The sequence below is a fragment of the Chiloscyllium plagiosum genome, unplaced genomic scaffold (assembly GCF_037043375.1).
Source record: "Chiloscyllium plagiosum isolate Xiang-an unplaced genomic scaffold, Cpla_swu_hap1 HiC_scaffold_33, whole genome shotgun sequence".
NCBI lineage: Eukaryota > Metazoa > Chordata > Chondrichthyes > Orectolobiformes > Hemiscylliidae > Chiloscyllium > Chiloscyllium plagiosum.
In genome coordinates this window covers 15435931-15455390 of record NW_028270171.1, presented here as the reverse complement: position 1 = coordinate 15455390, position 19460 = coordinate 15435931, and the positions used below count along the sequence as shown (strand labels likewise).

General features: G+C 41.6%; 1 protein-coding gene across 6 annotated transcripts in view; it reads right to left on the bottom strand.

Moving 5' to 3' along the window:
- Positions 1-18721, bottom strand: part of LOC122542246 (protein phosphatase 1 regulatory subunit 29-like) — a 411774-nt gene extending 393053 nt beyond the window's left edge. For 5 of the 6 annotated variants that reach the window (XR_015752564.1, XR_015752563.1, XM_043679784.2 and 2 more), the window contains exons 1-2: positions 18584-18721; positions 16243-16426 (exon numbers count right to left, since the gene is read on the bottom strand). The gene's annotated coding sequence lies outside the window, so the exon portion shown is untranslated. Of the gene's footprint in view, positions 1-16242; positions 16427-18110; positions 18209-18583 lie in introns of those variants that run through there. The other variant, XM_043679786.2, reaches the window with a different exon arrangement.
- Positions 18722-19460: the final 739 nt, after the last annotated feature.

Sequence of the window (19460 nt, the reverse complement as noted above, 5' to 3'; positions counted from 1 at the left end):
GAATGCCAAGTCGCTAAGAATTCTCGTGCGTGTCTTTGTTTAGCCTGTCCTCGGATGTGTGTGTTGTCCCAGTCAAAGTGGTGTCCTTCTTTGTCTGTATGTATGGAAACTAGTGAGAGTGAGTCCTGTTGTTTCGTGGCCAGTTGGTGTTCATGTATCCTGGTGGCAAGTTTCCTGCTTGTTTGTCCAATGTAGTGTTAATTACAGTTCTTGCATGGTATCTCGTAAATTACGTTAGTTTAGTTGGTGGTATCTAATGGATCCTTTAGGTTCATTAGTCACTGTTTATGTGTGTTGGTAGGTTTGAGGGCTACCATGCTGCCAAGGGGTCTGAGTAGTCTGGAAGTCATTTCTGATATGTCTGTGATGTAAGGTAATTTGGCTATAGTTTTTGGTTGCATGTGTCTGCCTGTTTTGGTTTGTTTCTGAGGAATCAACGGATTGTGTATATTGAGTACCCTTTTTCTTGAATACATCGTATAGATATTTTTCTTCTGCTTTTTGTTTTCTTGGGTGCTGCAGTGTGATGTAGCTCATTGAGGTAATGTCTTAATGCAGCTCCGTTTGTGGGTGTTGGGGTGATTACTTCCGAAGTTAAGTATTTGGTTTGCGTGAGTTTTTCTGTGGACGCTGGTTTGAAGCTCTCCCTTAACTGTACGTTCAACTGTCACGTCTAGGAATGGGAGTCTGTTGTCGTTCTCCTCCTCTTTTCTGAATTTTATGCCTGTCAGGATATTGTTGATGGTGTTGTATGTTTTCTATAATTTGTTACTGATCAGATGAGGCTGTTATCCATTAGTAAAGTCAGCACATTCCATTCTCTTCAGAAAGAGACAACTCATGGTGGTCTAAAAGGAGAGTCACCATGCCTCAGGCAAGATGAAGAAGAAAGTACCTTCAAGGTAACCTCAGCCAGGAAGGAAACTGAAGCCCTGCTGCTGGCGTCAGAAACCAGTCATCCAGCCAACTGAGCTAAGCATTCTGACCAAAGCCTTAAAGAATAGCTGCATCTGCCAAACAAGATGTGGAGGTGCTGGTGTTGGACTGGGGTGGACAAAGTCAGAAGTCACACAACACCACGTTATAGGCCAACAGGTTTATTTGAAATCACAAGCTTTCAAAGCGCTGCTCCTTCATCAAGTGATGAAGGAGCAGTGCTCCAAAAGCTTGTGATTTTAAATAAACCTGTTGGAGTATAACTTGGTGTCGTGTGAATTCTGACTACTGCTGAACAAGATACGGTAATGTACCCTATGTTTCAAAGAGCTCAGCTGAGGACTTTGGTGGGTTTACTTGTCCCTTTGGTTGGTCATTAAATGCCAATTTTGCAAAATTTTCCTCTCCCCTGGAAGAATAATCATACAACTATTAGACTATTTGTCCAATGTAGCACCACCAATGGACACTGGATTGTATTTCTGTGCTTTTCAAATTTCTCCCATTCCTTCCTGAAGGTAAAACTTCAGAAAACACACACACGTGACATTGTATATTACAACAGTAAATACATTTCAAAGTGTATTTAATTGCTTGTAAAACACTTTGAGACATCCTCTGATCAAAGAAGGTAATATATGAAGGCAGGTCTTTCTTACTATCTCAGCTAAAGTCAACTACAACAGCTCGAACCAAGGATCCAACTTACAATCTTCCTGTGTAACCTAATTCCAGGCAGTTCAATTTATTCTAAGACGCTGTTGCCCTTTCATACCTGCATCATCTTCCATCCTGATGTTCACCCATTTCTTCAGATCTTTCTTTTACAGCTCCTCCTTTAAGACCAACTTTATATATTTCAGTTTCATGCCTTGAATTTACATGAGTGCCTCATGGATTTAGATCTTAAACTACAGTTTATTTGTGCTAGAAAACTGTTATTTCAGACACACGGACAGTAGCCTTGCGACTGCTCTCTAATTATTGTAATGGGAGAACCCGTGGCTTAATGCGAATTACATAGTACAGGTATATACTATAGGTGGCCTTGTGCTGTTCAGATCAGGACAGGATGATGCAATTAAAAGAAATCTCTCAAAACCATCATACGGTGTTTGTGAGATGGGGGCACAGTGGTAATATTGGTGGACAATTAAGCCAGAAGCCCAGTCTAATGCTCTGAAGATATAGGTTCAAATCAGCAGCTGCAGAATCACATGAATTCAGAAATTGAAAATTAGTCTCAGTGATGGTGACCATGAAATTATTATTGATTGTCATAAAGCCTCAGCTGGTTCATTAATGCTCTTGAAGGAAGGAAAACTGTCACCCTTTTGTGCCCGAGACTGTATGTAACTCCATACACACGCAGCAATGTGGGTGACTCTTAATCTCGTTCTGAAAAAGCACAGCAAGCCCCTCAGTACAAGGCTACTGAGGGACTAGCAAATGCACATCCTACGGAAGAATTTAAAAAGACAATAGTATATTTGACATGTTGATGCATATGTCAAACAGAAACTCGGTGCCATTTAAATTGATGGAGAGCTACACTGTGTATGTGAGGAATGAAATAACAAATTAAAATATTGTCACATTTGCTATGATGGGTATGCAATGAACTGACAGAGCATATTCTTGGGAGCCACACAGTGTCAGGTGCGAGTCAACACTGAGGTAATTTGCTATATTATGTGCACCTAACTCTCTGTCAATGTATTTGTTAACTGAGAGACAATAAGATGAAGAACACTCATAAATGCTCTCAAATTATGGAACAATATGGAGTGGAGTCAGTTTGATTCTCTCTCTTATCCCTTCACTGTTTCTTGCTCCATTTTCACTGCCTCTCTCCCCATTTATCTCATTCTTTCACCGTTAGTTAGAATTGAGCACAAAATCTAGATTGGTACTCAAGTGCAGTGTCAGTGCTACGCTGCCTTTCAGATCAGATATTACACCGAGGCCCCAGTCTACCCTTGTTTTATGGAAATAAAGCTTCCTATGTCATCGATGGCCAGCAACTATCTAACAAATCACCTATCTAACAGATCACCTATCTAACAATAAATGATCCCCTCATTATCACATTGCTGTTTGTGGGATCTTGCTATTTGCTATTTGGCTGCTGCGTTTCTGGGAGAACAGTGATTACATTTCAAAGAGTACTCCTTTTGCTGAAAAGTGTGCTGTGACACTGAGGCAATGAAAGGTGCTATGCAAATGTAAGTTTTGTTTTTGACCTTATAATCCAACTGCACTGCTTCAAGCAGACAGCTGAACACTATTACTTCTGGTAACCTGAGCTACATGGATACCTGTGGAAAGGAAGCTGCAAAAAAGAATTTCTGCTTGGGAACATCAGGACTGGTATTCTTAACCTCCTGTCGTAGGGTACCAGTCACAACCACTACTACACTCTGAAAACAAGACCTCCAATGCATTTCATAACCACCAGAAATTGCTGTATGGCTAATAAAACCCTTTTGGAGTGTGGTCACTGTGTTAATGTATCAAATGCAATCCTACCATTTTCTTCTCTTTAGACAGTAGGATTAATGAAGAGATTGAGACAGAAATGGGCTGAGAAGTGGCAGATCGAGTTTAATTCAGATAAATGTGAGGTGCTGCATCTTGGGAAAGCAAATCTTAGCAGGACTTATACACTTAATGGTAAGGTCCTAGGGAGTGTTGCTGAACAGAGACCTTGGAGTGCAGGTTCATAGCTCCTTGAAAGTGGAGTCGCAGTAAGATAGGATAGTGAAGAAGGCATTTGGTATGCTTTCCTTTATTGGTCAGAGTATTGAGTACAGGAGTTGGGAGGTCATGTTGCGGCTGTACAGGGCATTGGTTAGGCCACTGTTGGGATATTGCGTGCAATTCTGGTCTCCTTCCTATCGGAAAGATGTTGTGAAATTTGAAAGGGTTCGGAAAAGATTTACAAGGATGTTACCAGGGTTAATGGATAGGAATAGGCTGAACAGGCTGGAGCGTCGGAAGCTGAGGGGTGATCTTATAGAGGTTTACAAAATTATGAGGGGCATGGATAGGGTAAATAGGCAAAGTCTTTTCCCTGAGGTCGGGGAGTCCAGAACTAGAGGGCATAGGTTTAGGGTGAGAGGGGAAAGATATAAAAGAGACCTACGGGGCAACTTTTTCACACAGAGGGTGGTATGTGTATGGAATGAGCTGCCAAAGGAAGTGGTGGAGGCTGGTACAATTACAACATTTAAGAGACATTTGGATAGGTATATGAATAGGAAGGGTTTGGAGAGATATGGGCAGAATGCTGGCAGGTGGGATTAGATTGGGTTGGGATATCTGGTCGGCATGGATGAGTTGGACCGAAGGGTCTGTTTCTATGCTGTACATCTCTATGAATCTATGACTCTAAGTTGTTTTTATTCTTGTGAAGGATGTGCGCAATGCTGGCAAGCATTTGTTGCCTGTCTCTGGTTGCCCATTTCAGACTGCTAAGAGTCAACTACTTTGCTGTAAGTCTGGAGTCACATGTAGGTTAGACCAAGTAAGGATGGCAGATTTCCTTCCCTTGAAGGAAATAGTGAACTCGAGGGGTTCTTAACAATAAATGGTCACCATTAATGTAGCTGTCAGAGTGGGATTTGAACTCATGGTCCCCACGCCATTAGCTTCCGAGTCGGGCTCCGGAGCCGAAGCTCCATCCGTTTCTTTTCTTTCCTTTCTCTTTTCATGTTTTTCTTTCCTTTCTACTATTTCCCGTCCTTGAACAGCCTCGTTGGGGGCAGGTTGAGCCAGCATGGACTCAAGGTGAAGCCCAGTTGCAGACTCGATGTAAAGCCCAGCACGTTTTAAAAGGACTGTAATGCTGAACCTTTAACTTTATTTTCTCATTTATACATAAGGTTTTGTACCTAGGCATCTTTGTACTTAAGATGACGCCAGAAATGGTGACTTTGCACACTTTTCACTCTACTCATATATATCTGTAGTTGAGCACGTGTGATAATAAAACCTATTTCTAATACTAGTCTACTGACATTACCACCGACTCTCAAAGTTCTCCCAAAATTGGAAGAAGTGACCTGGAAAGCCCTTTATTTATTAATACTATTAATACAAGACACTAACTACATCGAAGAATGCTGTCAAAGCCCTGCCTGTTTACTGTCCTCATGTTTTTAAAAGGACTGCCCAGTATGAGAAATCAGGAGAGAGAAAGTAGATCAAAAATACAGATGGATAGAAAAGGGAGAACGAGGGAATATTGAAAAAAGAGGGTAGAAAAGGGAAGGGAAAAGAGGCTAAGGAGGATCCTACTGAAACAACTGCTGGATGGAGGGGTTCTGGAACATTGTTTCGTCAAGCTAAGCCATCTAGAATTAGGGTGTATATTGTTTTAGATTAAGAGTGTCTTCTAATTAGAACTGTCTATCAGAACATTGTGAACCCCTGGAATTCTCTAATCCAGTAGATTGTAGCTGCTCAGTCAGGTGACATCACCAGATCCCTAAAGATACTAAGGAATCAAGTAATGTTGATATAGGGCTTTGAAGTACATCGAGAGTCATGGGGTTGTACAGCACATAAACAGACCCTTCAGTCCAACTCATCCAGGTCTACCTGATATCCTAAATAAATCAAGTCCCATTTGCCAGCATTTGGTCCATATCCCTCTAAACCTTACCTATTCATATACCCAACCAGATTCCTTCTAAATGTTATAATTGTACCAGCCTCCACCACTTCCTCTGGCAGCTCATTCCACACACACACCACTCTCTGTGTGAAAATGTTGCCCCTTAGGTCCCTTTTAAATCATTCCCCTCTCACCGTAAACCTATGCCCTCTAGTTTTACACTGACCTACCTGAGAAAAAAAACCCTATCCACGCCCCTCATGATTTCAATAATCATCATAGAATTGATAAAATAGATTTTATAAACCTCTACAAGGTCACGCCTCAGCCTCCGACACTCCAGTGAAAATAGCCCCAGCCTATTCAGCCTCTCCCTATAAGCTCAAACGCTCCAACCACAGCAACATTATGTAATTCTTCTCTGCACCCTTTCAAATTTAGCAACATCTTTCCTGTAGCAGGGAGACCAGAATTGGACGCAGTATTCCATAAGTGGCCCATCCAATGTCGTGTACAGCCGCAACATGACATCCCAACTCCTGTACGCAATAAAGGCAAGTGGACCAAACAATTGCAGAAAATGAGGACTACAGATGCTGGAGATCAGAGTCAAAAAGTGCCGCTCAGAAAGAGTCACTTTTTGACTCCAAACATACATGTATACAAATTAGAAGCAGGAGAAGGCCATTCAGCTCCTTGGGACGACTGAGGTACACCCGAAGTGGAGGATCAGTCATGACCTATAGCATGTCAGGTTTGAGAGACGAGTTGAATGCCTCCTTCTCCACTTTCTTATGTTCTTATCTGACCCCCTGTGGTTGACTTGACCGACCAGCTATTCACTCCTAAGTCATATTTCTGTTTTGCCCAAGTCTTGGGAACAGGGCACTTGACGGAAAGGCTTATTCTTAAGATTTAACGAGCACTGACAGCTCTGACTGCAAGGGAAAGGTTAAAGTAGTCAGGCAGCCCCGAAACCGCAGTGGGAGGACGTTTCATTTTCATGACATAACGGATAGTCAAATAGTAACAGCTCTTTTCGTACCATCCAAGCTGAACCAACATTGTTGAATCTGAAAATTATTCAACCCAATTTAACTGGAAGCCTGTGTTCATGCCAGCTTGGTAAGTTTGGACTCAGTTTCAACTTAAATGAGGTAGATACCCCTTGATTAAAAAGAGCTAGGGAAAATGCACCCCCTGAGAAATGGCCAAACTCGGGGAAATCCAGATATTTGTCCCAGCTTTGCACATCACCACTGGTGATTATGGTAATAGCTTGGAATAGCCTACCCTGTTACTATAGCAATGCATTTTATGATACATCATCTTGAGTACCAGTTTGGACAGCTCTGTGATATCAAAAATAACAGCAGAAAATGCAAGCGCAGAAGGTTTTCTGAGTCCTATTGATTGATGGGGTGCCTTTCAGGCCAAACTTTACATTAAACATTTTTTTATGAGCATTACATTTAGATTATTGATCAGAATTGCCTTTGTTTCGAGATATGCAGATGTCATCCTTTCCTTGAACAGTATTTTTTGCGCTTTACTGTTAGCTACGGCTGAAGGGTCAATAAGCAGAGAGCATAGATTTAAGGCGTGTAGCCAAGGAGCCAGAGGCAACATGAGGAAATACTCCTTTTACACAAAGAGGGTTTGGATTTGGAATGCACTGCCTGAGACATTAGGTAAAGGTACAAAAGTAGCCTTCAAAGAGAATTTCATTAATACTTTGAAGGAGAAAGACTTGCAGGGTTATGGGGAAAGAGTGAGTTGTGGAACTAACTGGATTGATCTTTGAAAGAGTCAGCACAGGCTCAATAGGTCTCCTTCTGTGCTGTACTCAGAATCAATGAATTGCTCTGTCAGATGTTCTGAGGAAAGGTCAGTCGACCCGAAACATTATCTCTGTTTTCTCTCCACAGATGCTGCCAGACCTGCTGAGCTTTTCCATCAATTTCTGTTTTTGTCACAGAATTGTTACGGTACAGAAAAAGGCTGTTCAGCCCATCATGTAAATGTGCACTGTCACTTAATGCCAATCTCCTAGCTTTTTCCCATAGTCCTGCACACCTTTTCAATCTAAATAATCACCCAAGGCCCTCTTGAATGCCTCATTTGAACGTGCCTCCACCACACTTGCAGACAGTGCACTCCGGACCCTAACAATATGCTGAGTGAAAAAGCTTTTTCTCCCTTCATATCTGTTCCTTTTGCAAACCACATTAAATCTGTACCCACTTTTTTTCGCTCATTTACAATAGGGAAAGGTTTTTCCCTACCAATTCTGTCCAGCCTCCCCTTCTCATGATTTTCAAAACTTCTATAAAATCTCCTCCCCAGGAAAAACAGTCCCAATCTATCCACATAACTGAAGTCTCTCACCCCTGGGACCACTTTGAACTTTCTCCAATTTATTCACATCCTTTGAACACACTACAAGGTTGAACACAACAGTCCAGCTGAGGTCGAACTCGTGCCTTCTACATGTTCAGCATAACCTTTTTGCTCCTGTACTCTAGGCCCTTTTTACTGAATACTGGGATACTGAAACCTTTTGCTAAATGTTTGTGCTACCTGTCCTGCCACCTTTAGTAACTCACCCACATATACTCTTTTTAGATTCCCGACAGTGTGGAAACAGGCCCTTCGGCCCAACCAGTCCACACCGACCCTCCGAAGAGTAACCCACCCAGACCCATTCCCCCTCTAACTAATGCACCTAACACTACGGGCAACTTAGCATGGCCAATTCACCTTACCTGCACATCTTTTGGACTGTGGGTGGAAACCAGAGCACCGGAGGAAACCCATGCAGACATGGGGAGAATGTTGACTCAAGACTCTCTGCTCCTGCACACCCTTTAGGGTCACAACTATTGTTTCATACTGTATCTCCAAAATGTATCACCTCACACTTCCCCACATTGCACTCTGCAATTTTCCAGCTTTTGATACATAACATCTTCAAAACCATTATGACTCTAGGATTCTGAAATAATTCCACAGAAACCAAGTCGCACTTTATTTACACGTGGAGAGTCCTTGATACTGCTCCAGCTCCCTCAGAGCCAGCTCTCAGAGTGAACAGTACCCCTGACACTGCTGCTTATATCTGTCAGTCAGGGCTCCCTGATTGGAGCAGATTGACACCTCAATCAGGGAGCTCATATACGATACAGTTCACCTGTCTGACCTCGATATAATCACTACAGACTCCCCTTGCACTAGGAAACACTGAACTGCCATTAAGAGCAGGAAATTAGAGAACTGTAATCTTCTCCAGCCCTGGACAATATCATTATTCCTCCAAATCTATTCCCTGGAATGTTGCTCTGCCATTGGCAAGTACATCTTCCCTCTGTCTTAATCCTAAACTCCCAAAATCTGCCTGCTGTCTCTATTTGAGGCACTTGTTTAAACCTACCTTGCTGACCACTCACCTTTTCAATACTCAGGTTTGTTCATGAGCACTCCTGTGAATAGACACCTGGCAATGCTAAGGGTGCTCTGAAAAGGCAACACTGTCATCTCACTCACATGGCTACAAGTTACTGTGCAGCCCTCTTGGCAGCCCAGCTGGAGCTAGGTAATCCAGCGGAGCTTGAGCTTTGAACCTGGAACCTCCCCAGTGTGTATGACTCAGCTGCACACAATAAACTTGCTGAGCCATGAAGGAATCAGATGACTTAGCCCATCTGTGCTGCGTGTCCTCTCCTATTTGTGGTGCGTTTATTATATTCTGAGTTGCAGGTACCTGGGAGCAGACTGCAAGGCTGTAATTCAATCAAGGGATTCTGATGATGTAATTAACTACAAGACTGAAATTCATGCAGTCCCTCACAATCAACAGTGCCAGACTGAATTACAGGCTTTCAGACACTCCCAGTCAATGAATTTTTTTTAATACATTGCATATATATTTGTGTTCCCTTCTTATTCATCAGTTTTCAACCCTGTCCTAAAAGATGTTGCTTATATTCTGAAGAACAGCTCCACAGGCATTAGCTGCCCTCATTATCTCACCCAAGCATTTATTCATTGTGTGCAAACCCAGATAGGGAGCATACAGAGGTCACTTGGTTTCAAAGGAAACAATGGTATAGTGGTAATATTACTGGACCAGTTACAAAATAAGCTTGGGTTCAAATCCTGCTGTAGCAGCAATAGGAATTTAACATTCAATTAATTAATTAATCTGCAATAAAATGCTAGAGGCATTAAAAATGTTTGTGAAACCACCAGGTTGCTGTAAAAGCACAGCTGGTTGACTCATGGCCTTCAGTGGAGGAAATCTGCCATCCGTACCTGGTCTGGACTTCACATAACTCCAGACCCAAGGCGATGAGGTTGACTCTTAGTCACCTCTGTATTGGCCTAGTGAGCCTCTCCAACAGAAACAGTGCTGTGGGGGTACCCACACCGTAAAGACTGCAGCAATTGAGGGGGAGGCAATGGCCTACTGGTTTATCACTGGATCTTTAATCCAGAGACCCAGATAATGTCCTGGCGACAAAGGTTTGGATCCCACCACAGACAGATGGTGGAACTTGATTCCAATAAAAATATGGAAGATAGCAATCTAATGGTGGCCATGACTCCATTGTTGATTGTTGGAAAAACCCATCTGGTTCACTGATGCCCTTTTAGGAAAAGAAACTGCCATCCTTACCTGGTCTGAACTACATGTGACTCCAGACCCACAAGCATAGTGGTTGACTCTTAACTGCTGTCTGGGCAGTCAGGGATGGGCAATAAATGCTGGCCTAGCCAGTGACACCTTAACCTCATGAATGAACAAAAAAAGTTCAAGAAGATGGTTCACCACCATCCTCTCAATGTCAGTTAGGAATGAGTAATCGATACTGAACTTGCTGACAATGCCCATATTCCCAAGAATGAATAAAAGGAAATTAGGGGCAACACAGCTGATAATTCTGCCCTCATTAGATAGACAGACACAGGTAAACATACCCATGTAGTAAGGGGAGATGGTGGCATATCACTGAACTAATAATTCAAAGACTCAAACTGAGTGGGGAACAAAGGTTCAAATCCTACCTAATTAATTAATAGACCTGAACATAGTGGCAGTGTCAGTAATGGTGGCAATTACAGCCATCACCGTAAAGAGTTATTATCTGGGGAAGAAAGTCTTTGATCCTTGGCCAATCTGGCTTATGTGTGATTCCAGGTCTACTGCAATGTCACTGATTCTTAACTTTCTCTGGAATGGCATTCAGTTCAAGGGCAATTAAGACTGGGCAACAAGTGCTGGTCTTGCCACTAACACCCATATCCCATAAAAGAAATGAAACACATTTCATAAAGGGATATAGTACAGAAATCAGAGGCAGGGCACTCAGTGATACTATCTTTCCCCAGCATGGGGACATGAAGTGAATGACCACATCTTACACATGATATAAAAAGAGGACTTTCTCTCCTGTATGGGTGCTGGGTCTCACACAGGCAGTGCCTTGCACACTGAGTACCAAACCACTAATGGATGCCATCTACATTCTTAAGTAAATCAAGGTGATGGGAACAAACATTGTAATCAGCACTGCACCTCCATCTTACAATACCCTAACACGTATGGGTCATTAGTAAGAGGTTGCAAAGGCAATTATGGGCAATGACAGCTGACTAAGTGCCAGAGACAAATAAGCTGCAGATGCTAAGTGTGTCAGGACAGACTGAGAGCCGGAAGGTGCATGGGCCGGACCAAGCGACGGAAGGGGCATGGGGGGAGCTGCCTTTGAGCGGCAGGAAGGTGGGAGGGACAGGTGGTTTGCTGAGTTGCCAGGGGTGTCTGTGTTATATGCACAGTTTTATTGTTCGGTTTATCTGACTGTCCGTTTGTGATTGCGTTCACTGCTTCCTTTTTGATATAATAAGGTGGGATTTGAGGTTTGTCCTGTTTTCCCTGTGAACTGGTTGTACGGTGGGGTTTATGGGTCTGGCTTTGCTGCCACTTTCCCCTGTAAATTGCTGTTTCTTATAAACTACTGTTCATTGATAACTGTTTGTTTGTAATTTGTACCAGTTCGTAAAATAAACTGCAGATGCTGGAATCCAAGGTAGACAAGCAGGAGGCTAGAAGAACACAGCCCTGAAGAAGGGTTACACCCGAAACGTTGACTTCTCCACCTTCTGATGCTGCCTGGCTTGCTGTGTTCTCCCAGCCTCCTGCTTGTCTGATTAAGTGCCAGAGGCAGCTGGACAATAATATGGAGACGATATAGGAGCAATAAAAACCTCTCCAAAACGTCATCAACTCAAAATTGGCATTCAGCATTACTTTCAATCAGAAGAATTTTAATGGATGTTTGACATTCGGTTTGACTATATAAATCTAAGTAACTGAAAACACTGAAGCAGAAGATAGGTAAACACAAGATTATGGAAACAAGAGTAAGTCATTCAGCCCCTCAAATCTGTTCTGGAACCAAGGTGATAGTGCTGCATAGACTGGCTTGTGTTCCCCTGAATATAAGAGATTGAGTTGTGATCTAAAAGATGGTGCTTAATATGTTTAAAAGTCTTTATGTGGTAGATAAAGACCACTGGTGGAGATCCCTAGGGTGGGGTTTTCAAGACTAGGGCACACATTTTTAAGGTGAGAGGAAAGAGATTTTAAAAAGGCATGAGGGGCAACTCTTTTACACAGAGAATGATTTGTGTGTGGAATGAACTTCCAGAGGAAGTGGTGGATGCGGGTACAGTTACAACATTTAAAAAAACATTTGGATAAGTACATGGATAAGAAATATTTGGAGGGATATGGGCCAAGCGCAGGCAGGTGAGGCTAGGTTAGTTTGGGATCATGGTCAGCATGGACTGGTTAGACTGAAGAGTTTGTTTCCGTGCTGTATGAGTTTATGACTATGGCTATGAGTAATTAGAGAACAAGGCAGGGGCATAACCCTAAAATGTGACCAAGATCATTTAGGGATGTGTCAGGAAACACGTCTTCCCATAAATCTGGAGTTCCTTCAAAAAAGGCCATTAAAGTTGATGGTTAGTTACTAATTTCAAAACTACTATTGATTTTACTTAGGCAAGGATTTTGGAACTGAAGTGCATAGCAGAGTTTAAGGTATAGATGAACCATCATCTAGTTGAATGATGGAACTGGATAGATGGGCCAATGGCCTATAGCTGGTTGGATCTTCCTATAATCAAACATCTTCAACTTTAATTTTTTCAGTAACTCCTTTTCTCGTAGAGACATCTGAAGTTGAAGTGAATGACTATTTCTTGATTCTATTTATCCAAACCTTACAGCCTGGGTGTTATCTCATGCTGTAGGGTTTCTCATAACAGAAGGAAATGTCGAGAGGATAATAGGCAGGCAGAGAGAAACCTGTTATAAATCTGTTTCTTTATTAGGTAAATCCAGAAATAAGAATGAGGCCATGTAGAACTGAAGACAGCAAGGGTAGTGAAAACTGACTTTATCCTACCAATAAGCTGTGGATGCTGAGTGGATGGTGGGATGGGAAAAGGGGTCGGCTGGACCGATATTTTCCAGATTGAGATTGAGAACTTTTGTTAGGTTAAAAAGTATCAAAAGACACAGAACCAAGACGGGAAAATGGAATCGACAAGAGTGGCAGAACAGCATCAAGGGCCAAATGGCCTCCACCACCGCTCGACTTCCTAAAGGTCACACACAGAGCTGTATATACATGCCCGATGCTGGTGATCTTCCCCAGTCAGCCAAGCAAACCCTCATATCAATTTCTTACGAAATCATTAAGCTTGCGATAAAGTTGGAAGCTGGGGAGAAAATACTTCACTTGATTTGATTTATTATTGTCACATCTACCTAAGTTCAGTGAAAGGTCAGAGGGTTTGAATTTTGTGGGGCTAAAACTATCGACAGTTACTCATAAGCATAACAGGGAATTCAGGAAAGAATTCTTCATTACCAAGAGAGTGCCTACAATGTGCAGAAACCAAAACATGCTGGAGATCACAGCGGATCAGGCAGCATCTATGGAGAGAGAGCAAGTTAGCATCTCGAGTCCAGATGACTCTCCAGCATCTGCAGTAATTTGCTCCTGGGATGTGCAATTATTTCAAGAAGAGGTTGCTGTGGTTGAATAGCATGGATGCCTTCAAGGGAAAGCTAGATATGAGGGAGAAAGAACTCAAGGGATAGGTTAATAAAATTGGATAAAGTGGGGTGGAAGGACCATGTGGGCCAAATGATCTCCTTCTGTTCTGTAAACACTGTGTAAACATTGCTGCATGGCAATTAGTTTAGTAAACTGATCAACTTGTGACAATAAAAGCTGCACAATATAACCTTACCTAAGACACAGATAGACAAGAGGACCAAGCGCTACCACCTCTGACTGCCGATATATTACAACAAGTTAGAAGTGACCGTCAGTCTCCGACGAAATACCTACGGTCAAGAAAGCAAAAATATGGCAAACAGCAGAAAACCTCAAAGAATCCAGAGTTGTCTGTCTACATTATAAAGAATAGGCCACATCAAAAGCCTGTTCCATACATATGCAGGTTTATACATAGCCTCGGAATGCAACATACTGATATGGGAGCTAAAGGAATTATGTTCTCTGCTCCAGCTTTGCTGTCCTCATCGTCGCTTTCTGAAGAAAGTCACACTCTTTGCTTTCCACACTCAGCACCCCTGCCATGTACAATATGTAAATGTCAAAGCTTGGTAAACAACAGCTATATTTGATAGAGGTTCTGTAATATCTGTCAGTCCATTTGAGACAGCACTCGAACTGATGGCACAGTTAGAACTATTCAATTGAATCGCTGTCTTATATTCGCCACCTATTAGCCTCCATTTACTTAACCAATTAAACTTATGTAAATAACCATTCTGAGCTTCCAAAACCCTGTTCTGCTTAAATCTCCACCTGAATCGGCATTGCAATGTAAGTTAAATCTCAAATAGGAGTAGGTTTAAAAGGAAGCTTGCAAATCAAAATTGCGATGCTCAGTCAGCCTTCTTGGCTACAGTGCCAGCAGCAAAATATGTTTGACATAGTTTAAATGATGCAAAGTTTTAATCATTCCAGCAATTGCAATGGGCCCAATGAGTGAGCCCTTTCACTGGTCTAATGTTGCCCTTTTGAATATCTTGCTCTTTCAAATGAATGTTGCAACTCTTCTTCCCAAACTGCAGCTGAAGTACATTGGATCCCGAATTGTGAGGAAGTACAACATCGCTGCACAGCTGTGCAAGAAGTGGTTGCAAAGATCCGCAGTTATCACATCAGTCTCAGTGTCTCTCGATCTGAAATTTGTTGGAGGGTTGCCAATGTGGGCTCGATATATTCCTGAAAGTTTCACCATATGACCACCAGCCTCCAACCACCACACGCGTAATGAGTGTTAACTCACACCTGCGATTGTTTTGTCTTAATTGACTCTACAATTGAGAGAAAATTTAATAAACTCATCGCCATTTAAACCCCTTTCCCCCTCCTTTAGGATTCTTCTCCTGGGTCACATACACAGAGGATTAAGCTTCAATTCCAGGACATTTTAGGACAATCCTGAAAGGTTGGAAACCCTACTCAGTAAAAATGACAAATGAGCAGCATTGGCTGAGTCACACATCAGCAGTGACCCTTCGCTCGCTGGGACATCCCATTTACAATGGGGCAGTTGAAAGGTGCAAGCTGGAATTGCCAGCGAACACCAAACACAGAGACAGCTGTCCCCAGATTCAGATTGTAGAATTATATTCATTTGAGGAGATCATTCAGCCCATCGTGAAAGAGTTATCACATTAATCCCGATCCTCTGACGTTTCCCTATAGCCCTGAAAATTTTGTGCACTTTTTCAGAACGTCCTGATTCTTTTAAGTGCCTCCAACATCTTTTTGTGCAATGCATAACAATAGACAGGACAAAATAAGATTGCCTTTTCTTCCCCCTGGTTTCTTTAGGCAATTATCTTAAATGTATCGATACAATATCCCAGCAGCAGTAGGCAACTCAGCCTATTAAGTCTGCTCCGCCATTCAATGCGATCATGGCTGATCGAACAACCCCAGCTCCACTTTCCTACCTTTTCTCCATCACCCTTGAAACTCTTACTGCTTAAAAATCTGTCTGTCTCAGCCTTGATTATACTTAACAACCCAACATCAACGCCCTCTATAGTAAGGAATTCCACAGATTCACAACACTTGGGTTCCAACTCTGCAGCCATTGGAGACTGGTTCTCTCTATTTACTCGACAAAAATCATTATGATTCTGAACAAATCTTACACTGAGCTGATCTCACTGAAACCCACTGGCATTGCAAAATCATAAGGTTGTTTAACCACAGTATTGTATTAAAGTCATTTTTATTACAATTCATATTCGGGCAGCAGGTGCAACCCACAGACTGTGAGGTCCAGGGAGAAACTATTCATCTCCCACAGTGTTAGCAATGAGTCCCAGCCAATCATAACTTTCCAGTTAACTTGTAACCCTGTCATGCGTTGCCTGAATGAAGCACCTCAAGAAAATATAAGCAAAAACCCTTTTAAGCAACATCTATGCATAAAACAGTATTTGATTCATTCTGGATTGAGAGTAAATGCCATTCTAATGTACAAGAAAACACAATGCTTTTTAATCTAAAAGCTATAAAATACAGAAAAGAGCTTCTTATAGATAAGATATTAAAATGTCTTACCTGCTTAAATTATTTAAATGCAAAACTGATTATATCCTTGGACTTTTCGGTTTCTCCCACAGCTGATTAAAATCCCCTGCTCTCTTAATGTCTGTTTGGTCTATTTTAAAAAGGTATTCAATTTTCTTTGTTTGTTCTCTCTGGGTGTGTCTGAATCTCAGTTTCAGGTGCTGGAGTTTGAACCCTGCAACAGAAATGAATTTTACGAAACATTGATGAAATCACAGAGACATTCATCCTCCCTCCAACACAACTTGGGACACAAGAGTGCAACACAGAGAGCAAATGAGAACGATGATACATGCGTGTATACAGAGATAGAAGGGATCTAAACAGATAGATGAATAGAAACAGACATACAGAGATAGAAATAGATGGATATAAGCATGGAGAGAGAATATATTTAAGTATATCAGCAAGAGAAAATGATGGGTTCAACACAGACACAGAATACATTGATAGAGACTTACAATTAATTAATAGAGTAAAAGAATTTTAGATAGGTAAGCAGGTTGATAATTTATGAAAGATAGCAAGATGGATAAAGGACGGACAAATAGATAGATTGTTAGATAAAATATATATAACCAAACATAATTTATGGAGCCATTTAGACTTCAAAACAGATTGACAAGCAGAAATTGGTGATGGCTGATAGGCATGACAGAATATAAAACTCCTCTGTATGTTATCTATAACATCTAAAACAATATATTAAACCTAAATAATGCCTAAACTGTTGGGCACAACATGTACTTAAGACACATTTTACTACAATCAGTAATATACATTACAGTATATTATTATACATCTCTGAGTTGATACAGGTACAGGCATACACGTATAAGCAGTTATGTCCGTGCAGCCTGACTCATACAACTCATGCATTACAGATCAGAACGGTCAAACCAAGACTCCCCTTACTCAGCTGCGTACAGCTTTGTAAATTTGTTTAACAGTCTCAGATCAGAGGTCCTTCAGCATCTGGTAATCAAAGCAGAATATTAACAGACTCCATATCTTATTTCCAAGAGATGCCAACAGCAGAGTTCCTGAAGTTAAAACGATTTTACATAAACTTTCTATTTGACGTTTTTCTGTACGTGCATCGATAACACTCATCTGGTTAACTATTGATCCATTCATATAATTCTGCACATCACTCTGAGCAGAGAGCTTCCATATTCCCCCAACATCCCTAGCTCCAACATTTGCCCTGCTTTGTCGAACTACTGAGATTTACTACTGATTTCCAGGCACAACATTCAATCTCCTACGTGCAACAGCCTGTAGCTGTATACCCATCCCTGCGGTTACCTATCCATGCCTGTACGTTAAGGTATATATATATATATAGTTTTTTTTTAAAGTATACGCAGCTATGCATAATTTTATTCAAGGTAATAGTTCTAATTCCATAATCACCACTGACACCTATTCAAAGGCTGCTGTCAGGAACAAGATGACTGCAAATATAAATCAATAGCTTTCTGCACACATCTGTCCTGTATTACATGTCTCCTGATCTATATACATTGTGTCGATCAGGGTCATCCACCTATTGTCGACTAAACTTACGTTGAGTCTCGACTGACAGAAATGCAAGATCCCCGGGTGGAGATTCCAACTCAATGAATCTGAGTATTTTGTTTTGCGAATGCACAGGCTATGCCCCGTTCATTACAGAGTAAAAGATTGCAGCAATATATATCAGCCATGCAATCATCAGTCAAGACCCAGAATTAAGTATTAGAGGATTTTTTTTGTACTTTGCTGGCAATAATACTCATGCTCCATTTAATCAAAGTCACACACACACACAGACGGACACACACAAATCACTTCTCGCTAAAGGCGCAGTAACTTACAGTTTCAGAAAGACCTTAAGACTTGCACATTTCATTGGAATGCCACAATTCGGTAACCATTCAGCCCCAGTGCATCCACTGACTGAGGGGCAGTCAGATTTACCAAATAGATTTCGCGTGAGGTAATGGACACTAATTTATGTTGCTTTTATTTTTTTCTTGTCTGTCCACTCCACCTCCTAAGCTGATAATTTATTGCTCTGTTATTTCTGCTTAGGGCTACCACTGTTGGATGTTTATTTGAAACCCATTTCCCTTCTTCCAAGACAGAGGGTTTCATTTATTTTTAACAAAACAAAATCAGAACCGTGATATTACTAGCCATCATTTTATTTTTCAAACTTGCAGCCTCAGGTCTCCATACATACACACGCACACACACATGCACACAGTTCCCCTGCATGCAAAAATGAGGAATAGAGAAATTTTTGCTTTCCTCGACACCGGGAAGGGAGGTTTAAAATGTTGCATACCTTAAACAGCAAGGCTGCCTCCATCTCCAAGGCTGACCCACAAATGGCTCGGCTCGCCAACGTGTGAAGGCAAAAATCCCCTAAAATGAAATTTTGAGGATTAAATGGATAATAGCTGCTGTGAGTTCTGCAGTGCCGTGTGTTGGTTGTGTGGATGAACAGCTAACTCCACTCATAGTCTCTCGGCTAGCTGGCTCCCTCTCTCTCACGCTCTCAGTGTCTCTGAATCTCTCTTGTATATACACACACACAATCACACACAGATATACACACTGGGAGAGAGAGACTGGGAAACCTGCTGCTGATGCTGAAGCTTCCAGCTCCTGCACCAGCCTGGAATATTATTACTTATAAGAAACTGATTAATTCAGACTGGCTTGATTGGAAAGATTTATGCTTAACATTGCAGTATGCTGTTCCCAAGTAGATTTTTTTTGTAGAACTGGAAAAAATATTGAATATTAAAAGAAATATATATAACATGTAATTAGAGATCTACATCTGTAACTATGTTCTCACTCCTGACAATTGGGAGAAAGTCTTCACTTGCTGAAGATAAATCGTTTTAAAGGGATAATGGCATGCTCTTTTTTTCCTCTTCCTCTATGTTTTTCCAGTCACTATTCACTTTCTCCAGTCTGGTGGGTGAGGCAGAATCTTTGCCCCAGGTGAACACTCAATGGCCAGGAGGTTTGAGAAATAGCCCCAAGGCTGATGAACTTTGCCCTGATGCCTCAGGCCTCTGAATCCCTACCTGCAGCCTCCCCATCACTGGGTCACTAACAAAGCTGTTTTCAATCAGGCAGTCTGGTTTCTGACAGGGGTTTCCAGAACTTTCATAGTGTAAAGAAACCTGGCCCAAAGCTATCATTGCAAA